This window comes from Tupaia chinensis, unplaced genomic scaffold (genome assembly GCF_000334495.1).
Source record: "Tupaia chinensis unplaced genomic scaffold, TupChi_1.0 Scaffold146650_1, whole genome shotgun sequence".
Classification (NCBI taxonomy): Eukaryota; Metazoa; Chordata; class Mammalia; order Scandentia; family Tupaiidae; genus Tupaia; species Tupaia belangeri.
The window spans coordinates 780,104-792,271 of NW_006206507.1; the positions used below are offsets into that span (position 1 = coordinate 780,104).

General features: G+C 36.1%; 1 protein-coding gene and 1 non-coding gene across 3 annotated transcripts in view; one reads left to right on the top strand and one right to left on the bottom strand.

Annotated features, from left to right (window-relative positions):
- CDK14 (cyclin dependent kinase 14) overlaps window positions 1–12,168 on the bottom strand; it is a 667,802-nt gene that overhangs the window by 348,320 nt on the left and 307,314 nt on the right. The window lies entirely within an intron of this gene.
- LOC114006265 (U6 spliceosomal RNA) lies at window positions 8,169–8,272 on the top strand. The gene has a single exon (XR_003548001.1). It is a non-coding gene; the product is annotated as a U6 spliceosomal RNA (small nuclear RNA).

A 12,168-nucleotide genomic window follows, 5' to 3' on the forward strand; every position in this document is an offset into this window, starting at 1 on the left:
GCACGCCACCTACAGTGAAAATCTCTAAAAAAAAAAAAAAAAGGAATCCACAAAGTTAAATAAATTTTATTTCTATTCAACTCTTTTAATAGTGAACGTTAAAAAGACCTCAGATCACAGAGAAATCTCATGAATTCTTGTATTCTGAATATTGCTAAACATTAAAACAGAGTAGAAATCCCAGACTCTGTCTTTGTCAACATCTACAGCCAGAAGTCAAATTGCTCACTTGCCTGTCATAAAAATAAATAAATTAATTAAAAAGCCAAAGATCAACTCATCATTTTTCTTAGCTACTAGCATCCCACAATTTGTAGATAAAGAAAATGTTCTTAATCCCTTGCTATGCATGGGTATGAAACTAAAGATACCCTGAAAAAAGAACTGTTTTATTTTTTTCTCAATCATCAGACAGTTGTAAACTTTCAAAGTTAACTTTCCCAGGAGTTTGACATATTTGGCAGACGTTGTTGATATTTTGACTATGAATCCTGAAACTTCAAGAAGCAAAGATCAACATTACTGCTTCTTATAATATGCTTTAAGCTTTTATGCCAAAATCTAATTATATAGTTCAGTGAATCAGATCTAAAAATATCTCTTCATTCTCAACTTGGTATAACTTGCCATAAAAAGGTTACTGGAAAAAAAAAAAAAAACTTCAAGAGAAAAAATAAAAATCTCACCTAATCTCTCTGGGATGAATTGAGGTAACACTTTCCTGATGCTCAGGCTGAAAATACTGTTTGAAAGTCAGTATTAGCAAAATTTTAAAATAAGGTATTGGTCTTCAAATTTGAATCAATTATCAAACTAGCTTCAGAAAATAATACTGGAAAAATGTGGGTAAAATATCTCTCAATATTCATATCAAAACAAAACAGTAGGTTTGGCATGTAATTATCATAATCAGCATGTGAAGCTGGTTGCAAAAATTTCTATTAAGAAAAATGTAGCAAAAAGCATATTTGGCAGTATTTGTCAAGGAAGGTGGCCACACTTGTTCTTGACCCCTGACACAATGATACCAAAGTTTATGGTACGCAAATTGAGTGCCTACATTGAAAAACACATGGTTTTTAAATGTTAAAAAAAAAAAAAAAAAACAGAATTATCAGCAGGTGGTGTGGAGGTTATGGAGCTGGATCCCATGTGGTCGACTATGTGGTTCAAGTCCTAGACCCAGCAGTGTGGTCATCACCCCTGGTGCGTGTGCATGCAAGCCCAAAATTCCAAGAGGAGAATGGAGGTAAAAAGATCAGAGTGTAGCCTTCCCGCCAATGAGTAGGAGTGTTTTCCTTCTCCCCTCTGTTGAGTGCATGCACTCTATAGCAAAAACTTAAAAAAAAAAAAAAAAAAAAAAGACCAGAATCAAGTGCTTCATAAAAACCTTTAAAAACCGGGACCAGCAGTTAGCATAATGGCTATGTCACTGGATTCCCACTTAGTTGACCGCGGTTCGTGTCCCGGACCCGGTGGCTTAAAACTCATGCCGGGCGCATGTGCGCGTGTGCCCAAGATCCCGAGAGGAGAATGGAGAAGAAGGGATTGCAGTGTGGCCATCCCCCCCTGGGGGGTGATTTCTTGCTTTCTGTCTCTCTATCTCTCTCTGTCTGTGTGGCGAGCGCACGCGCCCTATAGAAAAATAAACCTCTTCAAAAAAAAAAAAAAAAACCTTTAAAAACCATTATTTAAATTTAAAGAAGTTTAAAGTCAAGCAAAGTTTAAAATGACATAAGGATAAGTATGAATTTTTTATGTTAATACAAAACAAGTATGGATTTTTAAATGTGGATAAAAATTGAAGTACAATTATATTTATTGATTTGGAATGATCGTTTCTTTAACTTCTATGACTATGAACGGTTAAAAAAAGGCAACTCTACTGTGTATGAGGATAGTATACACATAAATATACATTAAACATACATCATACATATGCTCATATATCATACATGTGATTGTTAATCATAGAAGAAGTGTTTGAAGATAACAGATGGTAGCACTGGCTGGTTGGAGTAACTAATTCACATGTATCAGTTAGGATATCCCAGTTTAGGCTACATAGCAAATAACTTTTGCTCACAAAGCATAGGCCAAAGCAAGTCACATGATCACACCTAAATTCAACCCAGAAAGGAGATACACTCTTCCTGCAATGAGTGAGATCCAAATATTTGAGAAGAGTAATATTCTCTTCTATATTATGCAAATCCTGCTCAATTTTTTCTTTGCTTATTAAGTTCATATATATATTTGTATTGAATTTTTAAATTATTTATTTAATTTTATTTATTATTCTTAGTTTTTAATTTGACCAGAGATAGAAAGTAGAAGCAGGGGGGTGGGGGGGAGTAAGAAAGCAAGCCTCCAGATCCAGGACTTGAACCATGGTTGGCCATGTGGGAGTCAAGTGCCTCAACCACCACGCTACCTGCCAGTCCCATATATTTGTATTGAACTTTAAAAGAACCCTTTGTTGAGGAGATAAAAACTTTTTTAAAAGCTAGGGTTTTACTAATTCACTCAATAATGTCTCATCCAAAGTTAATTTTTTTTCTAGAAATTATTTTTTTAAGTTCATTCATTTCTTCCCATGAAAGCAAGATAGGCACTCCAACAGAGTCTTTTTGCTGTGGGAACCAGCAGTTAGCGTAATGGCTATGTCACTAGACTCCCACGTCGTCGACCGCGGTTCGCATCCCGGACCCGGTGGCTTAAAACTCACGCTGGGCACGTGTGCGTGCATGCCCAAGATCCCGAGAGGAGAATGGAGGAGAAGGGATTGCGGTGTGATCATCCCCCCGGGGGGGTGAATTCTTGCTTTCTGTCTCTATGTCTCTCTCTGTCTGTCTGGCGAGCACACACGACCTATAGTGAAAACCTCTCCAAAAAAAAAAGAGTCTTTTTGCTGCAACCTCCCGTCTCTGCCAGTCTGGATCATAGGCACATGGGCTAGCAGAGGTGCCAGGATGCAAACCCAGGACACATCCATGTGGACTTGCTATATCATGTTTTGTTTTGTTTTGTTTTGTTTTTCTCATGAACTCCTAAAAGTCTTTTGATTTCTGGTGTAATGTCTCATTTTCTTGAATTCTTAAGTCAGAACCTCAAATTCTGACACTGACTTCCCTTAAAGATAGCAATTCCATGTTAAACTGATGGAATAAACAATTTACAAATTAGTTTTTTGACTCATTGACACAGGTTGGGTTCTTCAGATGGAGACTGAGGTAGAGAATGCCTCTTACTTAAGAGGAATTAAATATGTTCATAGCTGACATGAAGGAGAAGGAAGGAAAACTGGTCAAAGGAAGTCAAAGTACAATGCTGGCCAATAAATCTTTGGCCTAGCTAGTACCAGAGCTGCACTGCATGGAGAAGAAATGGCTGGGCCTTTACACACTCGCCTTTGAAAATCACCAGTTACAGCATGCCCAGGCAAGGAAGTAATCACATTCAGGACTGGTCTTTTCAACCGAGACAGATGCTGGAGGAGCTGACAGCTGGAAACATTCTGCTGATAGTATTTCCTGTAGCTGGGCAGCAACTCTTCCTTAAAGGAGGATATGGCCACCATATCTCTGAGTCTATCACAGTCTACAAGAGAATTTTAGTAAAAGCCTGGAAGCAAAGACTCTATTTTCTCTTTCTCTCTCTCTCTCTGACACACACACACATGAACACTGTGTCCAAGGCATCTGTTCTATAGAAATAACCATATGAAGTTGGCAAAGATTTATAGATTTCCCACTGCAATTGGTAGTATTAGGTGAACAAAATGAGAAATCAGTCCCTGCCCTCAAGGAAACTAGCTGCCCATTCATCTTATACAGGTGTCATGATGACAAATAAGCACAATCATGTTGGCCTTTGAACCCTTTACACTACACCACTCAGTTCGTTGTATTTTCAGTCAGTGAAAATATGATTATTTTACAGTGCTAATTCTTTCTTTTCTTCCAATAAATATTCATTACTAATCATATTCTCCCCATACTCTTTTCCCTCAGCATTGTTGACTTTCTATCTTCTTGCCAGATTTGGAAAGCCTTCCTCAGTCTATTTCTTAAAATTCTAGCCAGAGTACTCAACAATTTTCTGCTGCTAACGTCCTCATCCAAGTAAAGAGGGTAATGAAATAGAAGGAATAGAAAAAAGAATGAAATCAGTCTTCCGAATGTCCCTGACAATGGCTGGATGAAAGCTAGTAACAGATCCAAAGCTTTTAAACAACGATTGCATTTTCAAGAAAGAAGGAACAACTCAAAAGATGAAAAATTCTTACTTAGCAAAGAGCTGCCATGACAAATTAGTTTTTCAATTCCTGAATTATGAAACAGAAATGAGGCATGAGCATCTGTTGGGGATTTATAACTGGGTTTGTATGTGCCAGTGAGAAAGGAGTAAATTACTCACTTGAAGTTGGATGTTAACTCAGAACACTGAAGTTCATTTTCTAAAAATGAGGTCTTTAATAATACACAGTAATAAAAAACATAATAAAACTGCAAAGTGAAAAGTCTATATATTCTTAATTACTAGGTTTTAAAGTCAGAACCCTTTACCATTGAATATTTCTTTATATACATATTGTAAAAATGTCTTTACTGGTTTTAAGAACATTAATATCAAGTGTATAAATGTGTATCTATATGTGTAAAAACATCCCACAATCATCATAACAAAAAAAAAATGCAATGACTAACTAACCAATTAACAAGCATATTTTCCATCAGGGTAGCATATCCTAATAAAGGCACATGCTCATGTGTCTAAAATGTTATTGATTGGACAATAATCTAATAACAGTTCATTCAAATATCTTCACTCCCACCAGTCTTGTCTCATTTGATAAATTCTTACAATTAATAAATAGCAAATACTTAAATGCTTCACTACCATTAATGTGAAAAAAATTATCTAATTACACAGTGGTCTGCACTATAACAAGCTTAAGAATTTGTTCATTTTTTAATTTATTAAGAATGGATGAAGTTCCAAGGTAAAGATGGCAAATTGAAGCTCTACTTCTACTTTGTACTTTGCTCAATCCCCACTCACCATATTTAAGAAGCTCCAAAAATGATGATGGAAAGTTTAACACAGCAAAGCACAACCAACCAACCAAGCAGAATAATAACATGGCAGTACAGAAAGCCTAGAAGCAGCATTGTTTATACACAGAATAACCAAAAGACTCAGGAAATTGGCAGCACCAGGAAGCAGGGATCAACAGAAATTGTGCAGATGTGAGTTTAAAACGTGAAAGACTGGCTGAAAGTCTTTCAAGTAGCTATTTAGAGCCCCCTTTCCCACTCAGCTATACAAATAATTGCCCCTTCCAAACCTGGACAAGATAAAACAGAGGGTGTCTGAACTAGGAACACTAACCAGTTAGAGGAATAATATTCTGAAACAAGAGGATTAAGTGGTATTCTATCCCTCACTCTGCTTACAGAAGACTGGTATTTAGGGCTCTATACTCCAGGAAGGATTTTATAAGAATCTTCACTAGAAATCTTGCAGCACTACAGAAAAAATGGATCCTAAAATCAAGGATTTCTAAACAAATGGCTTAGTCCAATAAAATTGTTTCTATACCAGCTATCTGACCAAAGCCTCTAATATTAAAGACCGAGACTTAAACAAACTGAAAAAAAAAATAATAACTTGGTGAAAACAGAGTCTTACTGTTAGAAAAACTTCAAAAAGACTATTATTAATATTTTTCAGTCAGATAAAAAAAGACATTGCATCCTTGAAACAAAAAAATTTTGGAGTATTTTGATAAAAGGCATCTTAGAAATTAATTTAGTAAAATTAAATATATTAAATTTTAGTAGAATACAGTTTTAGTATCCCTACTCCAAAATGCTTGTTAGAAATGTTTCAGATTTCAGATTGTTTTCATATTTTGGTGTATCGATATATGCATAATAAATCATCTTGGGAATGTGACACAACTCTAAATCCAAAATTCATTTATGCTTAGATATGCCATTACACATAGCCTGGAGGTACTTTCATACAATATTTTTCCACTGCAGCATTTTCACTATGATCCATCACATGATATCAGATGCAGAATTTTCCACTCATGGCATCATGATGGCACTCAAAAAGTTTTAGATGTGGAACCTTTTGGATTTGAGTTTGTTTATTTTTTAAGGTTTTTGCTATAGGGCGAGTGCACTCACCAGAAAGACAGAGAGAGATAGACAAAGCAAGAAATCACCCCTCGGGGGATGGCCACGCTGCAAACCCTTCTCCTCCCATTCTCCTCTTGGGATCTTGGGCACGTACGCACACGTGCCCAGCGTGAGTTTAAGCCACTGGGTCTGGGACTCGAACCACAGTCAACTACATGGGAGTCCAGTGACATAGCCATAACCCCAACTGCTGGTCCAGGATTTGAGCTTTTAAATAAGGAAAATTGATTCAACCTATAGGTAAAAGAAACGTTGAGAAAATATCTTTCAATGTTGAGCTAAAGAAAAATGAATTAAAGAATCAGAGAGAAAAGAAAATGAGGTGAGCAATCCATGATGTTCCATATTTGAATAATAAGAGATCCAAAAGTAGAAAAAAAATCAAAGGGAAAAAATTATAACAAAATAATTAAAGACAATTTTTTAAATAGAAGGACAATATGCACTTTAAGAGATGCTCAATTTCATTAGTCATGAGGAAAATGCAAACCAAAATGACAGTTGGATACCATTAAACACCCACTATAATGAAAAAGACAGACAATAACAAACACTAGTGAGGGTATGAAAAAATTGAAAACCCTTCCCCACATACACAAGCACACACATATTGTTGGTTAGAATGAAAAAGGCACATTTATCCTAAAAAATAGTTTTGTAATCTCTCTAAAAACTTAAAAGAGTTATGAAATGGATCCACCATTCCACCTATAGGTATATACTCCAAATAATTCACCAAAAGTACTCAAAACAGATGCCTGTACACAACCGCTCATAACAACACTGTTCATAATAGTCAAAAGGTGAAAACCCCAGATGGACATTCACTGATGAATGGATAACAAAATATGGAATTCTATATCATGGACAAAGGGACTGTGGCGTGGCCATTTCTCACTTTCTCGCTCTTAGTTACTCTGTCTCTTTTTGGTAAACAAATGTGCCCTAAGGTGGGGTGGAGGGGAGACTAAAAGAATAAGTAGAAAGTTGAAAGTAAAAATTGCTGTTTCTCTTAACAAACTAGAACTAATTCTTTAACTTGCATAACTTTAATGCATAACTTGCATAAAAACAATTACATCAATAAAAATGAATGACTTTATCTAGAGTTAATGTTCCTTTATCAAAACACAGAATGCACATTAAACTAAAATATTGCATGATGTTAACAAAGTACTCATGAAATGCAAGAAATAAGTATAATAAATTAAGAAGAAAAAGAAAAGAAAATGATCAATATATAATAAGGATTTATTTTAAATTACTAGTCTGAAAATTAGTGAAAAGTTATAGCTACTGCATTTTGTATGATACATAACAATATATACTTTCTTACTTCCAGTTGAATTTGCTAACAATTCTTTCAAATTGCTTAATGGTCTATTCAAACTTAATGTGAAGGTAATTGGAATTATTGATCATCTTCCTCCTGATCTTAGGTACTTTCATCACATGGCAAATTTTGTTCCTCAACTGGAGCTTTTCTTTTATTTCACCCAGCTGATCATTATTATTTTTTTTTAATTTTTAAAATTTTAAAACCTTTTTTCACTTCATTTTCTTTTATACATTCAATCACATTATTATTTGTCTTACAAACTGGATATTTCAACAGGTGAACATTTCTCCCTAGTAGAGTTGATGAAACTACTAAATATCTTCAACGGATAATACCACACCTCAATCTTCTTACATTTAGTATATCACTCTCTTGCCTCTGCCCATCCCCTGAAACAAGCACAGTTTTTCAAAATTATTGTTCTCTTATCTTTAAAAAAGGCAATAATTCTGTATAAGAAAGTTAACATGAGAAATATGTTATTTTCTCTCCAAAGGAATTCTCTTTTTATTGTTCTTATCTTCCCTATGATTTCTCTACCATTAAGTGCCTGTAGTTTAAATGGTCAAATTCTAAAATAAAGTGAAAGAAAATAATTAAAATTAAAAAAACACATAGTGCTTACTTTTATAGCACATTTACTAAAATTAGAATGATACAGAGATTTGCATGACCCCTAAACAAGAATGACATACAAATTCACGAAGCTTCCATGTTTAAAAAAGAAAACAACAACACAGAGGCATAGTGTATTCTCGTTGAAACTGTCTCATTTAGGGCCAGCTGATGGTGTGGTGGTTAAGGCAGTGGGATCCCACATGGTCAACTGTGCCTTTTGAGTATTGAACTGGCAGCTTGAAAAACATGCCAGCTGTGTGTACATGCATGTCCAATCCGGAAAGGAGAATGGAGAAGGGACTACACTATACCCCTGCAAGGTGCTTTCTCACTTTCTCTCTCTTTGGTGAGCAGACATGCCTTATAGCAAATTAAACAAAACGAAACTGATCTATATAGAAATGTACTCAAAACTAAGTGTTTTGTGAATAATCAGGCATTTCTCATAGCAACACTTAGAGATAAGACACACTTCCATCTTAGAATGTGTGAATTAAAATATTGAATTGTGATTAGGAGTACTTAGTAAGGATGGCAACTTCATGAAATAAAAGTAGAATATAAAGAGGATAGCTAAACCAGAAACCGACTTCTTGTATTTCAAGTAACATAGACCAAAATTTATTTTAGAATCTGGTCACATACCCATTTCATACAAGTTCTTATCTAAATTCTTATCTCAGACCTATATAAAATATAAGCAGCTGGGGGGAAAATTCACTCACTCTTCAGAGTTAGTGAATCCAGAAAATTGGTTAAAGTAAAAAATCATTCCAAAGATAAGATGTACCTAAAATATTTTAGTATAAAATATATAAATAAATACTTTTCAAAAAAAAAAAAAGAGGATAGCTAATGATGTAAACAGGAAGGAAAGGATAAAAAAACCTTAACGTTGAGCATCCAATAGGAAAGTGAACAAAGTGTTGAAAATGAATAAAGTAAATCATGATTTCTTTTCAGATTAAAAAAAAAAGCCATTAAAGCAAAGAACAGAAAATAAATTGATCGACTTGTTCTACCAATTAGGGGAAATGAGGAGTTCATAAGAAAGCACTATTGAAAGATAACTTGTTTCCATTTCATTTCTTCTTATGATTCAGAATTTTTCTAGCTTACACTGCCTGCACACTTTGTCACCCACAACATTTGCATCTGTTCATATTTGTTACTTGGTTTAGAAGGTCATTTCCCTTCGAAATACAGAATCATAAACAATACACTCCTCTTCATATATTAAACAACATCCTTAAGACTCTAAAGAAAAGTCTAAGTCAAATCTAGGTTTCCTATACTTTTACTATACACAAATATGCTCTGTCCCATTGCACATGAAAATCTATGACAGCAACTTGCAATGTAAATGACTTGTAGAGGTTAACTAGCTTAAGATCATAGTCGTCTACAGGACTTCAATCTCTTGACATTCACGCCTCTAGAATCTAAAAATACTCTCTGATATAGAGAAAGCAGCCCATGCATGTTGGAGGGGGAAAAAAACGAATGCATGAATGAACAATTAAGCAATGACTATAAAGTGTGTTTCTGTTTCCAAAAATTAGGCCAAACAGGACAAGTTTATGTAACAGTTTCAAAACCTGGGCACTCTTTCATTATGTAAAGTTGGAGTTAGTGGATTCACCCTTGACACAGGAGAAATTACAGTCACTGGAAAGGGCATGAATGGAATTTGCTGGTCTGCAAAATGGACAGATCTCCTACCTTCTACATGGTTTCCACTGGGACTATATAAAATAACAAATCCAAACCACATATTTCAATGCATATATGTGTGTGGGTGTGTGTACACATACGTATACACACACCCCCCCACACACACACACGTCTCTGTCTCTCCAGTGAGCATACATACCCTGCAGGAAAATAACTCAAATACACACACACACACAGAAAGAGACAAAGAGAAGAAGAGCGAAAAATCACCCCCACAATCTCTTTTTCCCTATTCTTCTCTTGGGATCTTGGGCATGCATGCACATGTGCCCTGTGTGAGTTTCAAGCCACCAGGTCCAGGACTTGAACCTTTGTTGGCCATATGGGAGTCTAGCACCTTATCCACTATACCACCTGCTGGCCTCCTCCAAAATAGGATTTTAACATGTAAATTTTATTTCTGCTCTGCCTTTAAAGGTCTCCAAAGAGTCCCTGCCAGGCTAGCCACTATGGCACAGTTGTAATGTGCTGCTCCACAAGGCTGGAGCCAAGTGAAGACCGAGATTCAGTTCCTGGGTTGACTTGTACATGGTGTGAGATGCTGTTGATGGTACTTGTCTTTTTCTTTTTCTCTTACTCATTTTCTCCCTTTCTCTCATGTAAACAATAAATAAGTAAACTTTTTTAAAAAGAGACTCTACCATAAGTTCACTGAATCAAGAAATTACATTGTTTTACATAAAAAATTAAAAATTATTAGTACTGGGGACCAGCAGTTAGTGTAATGGCTATGTCACTGGACTCCCATGTAGTCGACCACGGTTCGCGTCCCGGACCCGGTGGCTTAAACTCACGCCGGGTGTGTGTGCATGTGTGCCCAAGATCCCGAGAGGAGAATGGAGGAGAAGGGATTGTGGCGTGGCCATCCCCCCTGGGGGGTGATTTCTCACTTTCTATCTCTCTGTCTCTCTCTGTCTTTCTGGTGAGCGCACGCGCCCTATAGCAAAAACCTCTCCAAAAAAAAAAAAAAAAGGAAAAAAAAATCATTAGTACTTAATGTCTAGAAATCTAGTCTTAAATTTCACTAATGTTCTATTTTAAGCTTATATGCCTATAGAGTCACAGAGTTGTTGCCATCCCTTTTTAAAAACCCACATTAATTTTGCCCATCTGCAGTCCTTTTTTAAAAAAGAATTGTTTTATTTAATGTTATTCATTGTCATTATTTTTATTTATTTCTTTATTTTTGAAGTTGCCCAGAGAGACAGAGAGAGAGAAGGAAAGTGAGAGAGCAAGATGCCAGATCCAGGACTCAAACTGCAGTCAGCCATGTTGTAGTCCAGCCCCCTTAACCACCATGCCATCTGTCACCCCCCCACACACACACCTGCATTCTTGATGCTTTCTCTAAGCTCATACACAATGTTTCCATAAAGATTTCATCTGCAATTCTTTCCACATTCTACAGGTAATATCTGGGATTAGATAATGAACTTATTCTGGTGATGTTCATGAGGTGGCTTAAGGGTGGGGAGATGGAGAAGTATAGGAAACCAAAGGAAGCATGCTCTAGATCTGAATGTATTCCCTATGTTAGGAAAATTCCCTGCTTTATCATCTTGATGAGAAACAGGACCCACATTCTTCTGTCATTACAACATTCAAAATGCTAGACATCACTTTCTTCGAGTCCTGTGTAGTCAATACATGGGTATGTGAACTTCGTCTCAGCCAACCAAACACCACAAATCCTGGCTGAACACTAGGAGTTAACACAAATAAACAATGAGAATGAAGAGCCATTTCGACATCAGCAGAGCATCCAGAAATCCAGAGCAGTCAGACCAGCAAATTAAGAGACAGTGCCAATACCCTGGTGGCAGCAGGGAACTTAATGGACAGTTCCATGACATGATTTTGGCTCTGCTTCTGCCTATCTGGCCTCACATTATTCCGTTCATTTTAAGTCTCCCCAGCCAGTCTGTCAGCCATGGGATATTCTTTCAATAAACTGTACTGATCAAGTATGCTAAGGAGAATTTCTGTTGTGTGGAAAACTCTAACTAGTACATTCATTCACAACAGACAGATACTTTAATTCCTTTGACACGACTAGCTGGTCTCTGACTACTGCATGTCAGAGACACGCTCTAACTGCTATGGAGTCTGATTTGTTCTAAATCTTCTGCTTGGGAGAATATTTGATTTGATAGAAAAAATAAAGACCATCAGCATAAAATATAGATAAAATAGTAGGAAAATCAACACTAGGAATCTTAAATGAGTTAAGTCATTCTGCTTTCTCTTGGCTTCTTGCCTGAAGTA